Below are 3975 nucleotides of genomic sequence, written 5' to 3'. Positions count from 1 at the left end.
ACAAAACAAAAATGATTAAAAAGCACGATTTCCTTTATGACGTCAATGATTTCGTAGTACTGTTGAAGATTAGAAAAAAAACGTAACTTTATGTTTACAGATATACACACAGAAAGGAAGAAAGTGAGAGAGAGAGTGCATAAGAAAGAGAGTGATGTATCTTCCCTTCAAACTAATAAACTAATAATTTTAAAATCATAAATAACTTTTACTAGCTGAATGCCCGGCGTTGCCCGGTCGTACAATATGCTTAAATATGATAGTTTAATTTATGCAGATTGCGTATGTATTATTAGAAAATCAATCCTCTATTGATTTTTATATATTACGAGGAAAAATTTACCTGATGGACTGATTCGCAAAATAAATAAATAATAATGATGATAATGTCGTTCATCAAATTCCATCTGTGTTTTTTACAATATCATGTCAGCTGATATTTGGGTTTGACTATAAATACCCTGGAAAAGTTACTTCTGATTGATGTCTACTTTTAAAATATACAAACAAAGAAATGATTTGCAGCACTTTTAAATGGTAGCCTTTTATTTATCGTAAATTGAAGTCATTAATAAGAAAAAATTAAAATGAAATGATGAGGTACACTCGGGCTTAAACAGAGGACCATTCGATCTGCAATCGAATACTCTACCACTGAGCTATATCTCCAGATGACGATAGTTCCGTTTTTAAGAACAAATGATGTGCTGAGAATTGAATCCGTCTTGATTTGCTGAGAATTATCTCCCTTGACCTTATAACTGAAAAATATTCCTCTGTAAAAATTCTTTTTTTATTTCTGAGAAAGAAAAACTATTTTTAGGATCAGATGTTTTTTAATGATTTTCGATACTTATCGGATGAATTTCTTTACAAAACATATCTAAGAACACCGCCAGACATATAAATTATCTTTGTGTAAAATTCGCAAAAGATAGGCTCAGCCGTTTCGGAACCTATGAGGAAGGAACTCACACACAAACACACACACACGAAATGACTTTTATATAATAGCAGAGATTTCAATAAATCGTTTGCTTTCAAATTCCAGAGAGTAAAAATAGAACCTTGGGTTTACTTTTTGCAGCCTTGTAACTTGCTTCCCTTATTTTGTCCGTAAGTCATTAAACTCTATGAGTAATGTTTCTGATAATGGAGAAGAATTGCTGCTTTTTGGGGTCGATCGAAATCTATCCATCTAACATTTATAATCGGCTAGGTTTTGATCTTAAAATAGTATTTTTTTAGCTACTTACATTAAATGGCTTCGTGGCTTGTCTAGAGTGATTTTCATAGAAAAAAATCATTTTAACTTACAAGGGGGTCACAAAGTCAAACTAACTTCTTAATTGCTACAGTAATGAAAAAATGACTTAAACTGTACTTTGTAAAAATTGAATTTCTAAGTCCTTAGGAGCAATAAAAAAAACAAAAAAAACAAAAAAAAACAAGATTTTACATGCTAACTGTCCTTGCATTCGTACTTGAAATCATTGTTTGCTTTTATAATGTTTTCAGGCGTTGCAATATAATTTCTTCGATGCAAAATAGTAGTAGGAATATTAACTATTCACTGAGGAGAAGCAGAAGGAGTGTTTTGTTTTATTTTTATTTATTCACTAAGAATTTTCCTAAAAGCCATTATCAGTGCCTGCACACTGGTAAGAATAATAATGTGGTGTTTTCTAGAATCCAAGTGATAACAAGTCTCTCCAGCACTCAACACCTGTTTTGATAACCATTGCAAATCATTTTGTGTTATTGCAACAGCTGTTTATCATTGATTATTGCTAGTAACAACCGGTAGTCTTTTCTGAAATTTGAGTGGAAATAAACCTCACTAAAGTTCCAGTACTCTCAGCATCCTTCTAGTGGAGATCTGCTTGGTGCTCTCTCTCTCTTCTTGTTTTTTCAATCCTCCTTAACTCTTCACAAGTTATGTTGATACCAGCCGAAGCTGGTGTTATCACATGTTTTTTTGTATCTCTATGAATTTATTTTATGTATGTGAGTGTGGGGATGAATGTTGTTGTTGTTGTTGTTGTTGTTGTTGTAGTAAAACAAAAAAAAAAACTGTGTATTTATTATGTTTTAATCTTTATTTGCCATGCTATACAATAATTCTGCATTTTCTTCAAAGCCGTAACTTTCCTGTTTTATTTTATTTTATTTATTTATTTATTTATTTGCAAAATTTATTATTTATCACGGCCCGGAGGTCGCTTAAGGATAACAGTTAATGATTGTACAGTAGTCAATGGGACAATATCGTAGTAATCATTAATAGTGGAAATTTGGTAAATTGGATTACTTAAGGAGAACTTGTTTACATTGGACTTGAAGATGATCATATTGTAGTCAGCTGGAAATAAATAATAATAAAAAGTTGGAAATGAATATAAAATTATGTGTATGTTTCCTGCGACAATTTTTCAAGTTCTTGCAACTCGTCAAATTTAGATCCCAGCAACACTCTACAGATAATGCTAAGGTCAAAACACTCTCATGGAGCCCCAATAAATCAGTGAAATACCCACAAAAATGCACTTCAAAATCACTAAAAGTATTTCACTCTGAGAACTTTTACGTAACTTGACGGGAGGACTTTCATTTCTCATTGATAGATTGATTGTTCACATTTTTCTAAACGTGATCCTATTTATGCACATTTCCACTTGAAATCTTTTTCAAACATTCATTAAAGAAAATCACTTTTGGTCAAATATTTTTTTTTTTTTTTTCGCAATTGAACAGAGCAATTATTTTATGAATTAACTACGTTGATTTTAACGTTAAAAGAATTTTTTAGTGAGTGCAACCATAGTTTTATGGCAAGTTCTGTTTGTCTTCGTTATTGGTATGCTTAAATTGTATTTTCACAATTTAAGTGTTACTGCGTACGTAAATTTAATCATTAAATTGACATTTTAATACATATTCATATAGCGTGGCCAAATAACCAAGTCAGTGAATAAACCTCTAGCCTCATCGCTAACATTTAACAAATGTTTTTTTATAGCGTGTATGAAGGCATTTTGGATGAAAATACTCTTTCTAGTCAATTTATCCTGGAGGTTGTAATTCTTGATTTCCTCAATTTTTCTTGGTAATGCAGGTTCAGAAGTCATTCTATTATATATATATATATATATATATATATATATATATATATATATATATATATATATATATATATATATACATGTAAAAATGACGAACTGCAGACACTTGTTCCCCCACGACGTAGACACCCTCGACAAACCCTACAGGCAGCTAAATCCCACCCCCACACAGTAGAGATCCCTAAATGTAAAACATCTGTCTATTCCAGTAGTTTCTTCCACAGAACCACGAAACTCTGGAATTCCATTCCAGGCCACTGCTTCCTCAACTGTACTGACATGCAGAAGTTCAAGTGTAACGTGAACCGACATCTTGCTGCCCAAATCCCAACATAGTACCCCAGTAGTTGTTGCCCCTGATAGTAGCCCCCTCCACCAAAGTGGCAATGTGCCTGGTTGGGGTGAAAATGTAATAGAAAAATGAAAAAATACATAAATATACATATATATATATATATATATATATATATATATATATATATATGTATAAATATATATATATATATATATATGTGTGTGTGTGTGTGCATATATATATATATGTATGTGTAGATATATGTGTATATATATGTGTATATATATATATATGTGTATATATATATATAAATATATATATATGTGTATATATATAAATATATATATATATAAATATGAATATATATATATATAAATATATATATATGTATATATATAATATATATATGTATATATATAATATATATATGTATATATATAATATATATATGTATATATATATAATATATATATGTATATATATAATATGTATATGTATGTATATGAATATATATAATATATATATAATATATATATAATATATATATATGTATATATA

The sequence above is a fragment of the Euprymna scolopes genome, chromosome 2 (assembly GCF_053919585.1).
Source record: "Euprymna scolopes isolate OS-2025 chromosome 2, ASM5391958v1, whole genome shotgun sequence".
Classification (NCBI taxonomy): Eukaryota; Metazoa; Mollusca; class Cephalopoda; order Sepiida; family Sepiolidae; genus Euprymna; species Euprymna scolopes.
Note: the sequence above shows the minus strand (reverse complement) of the source record.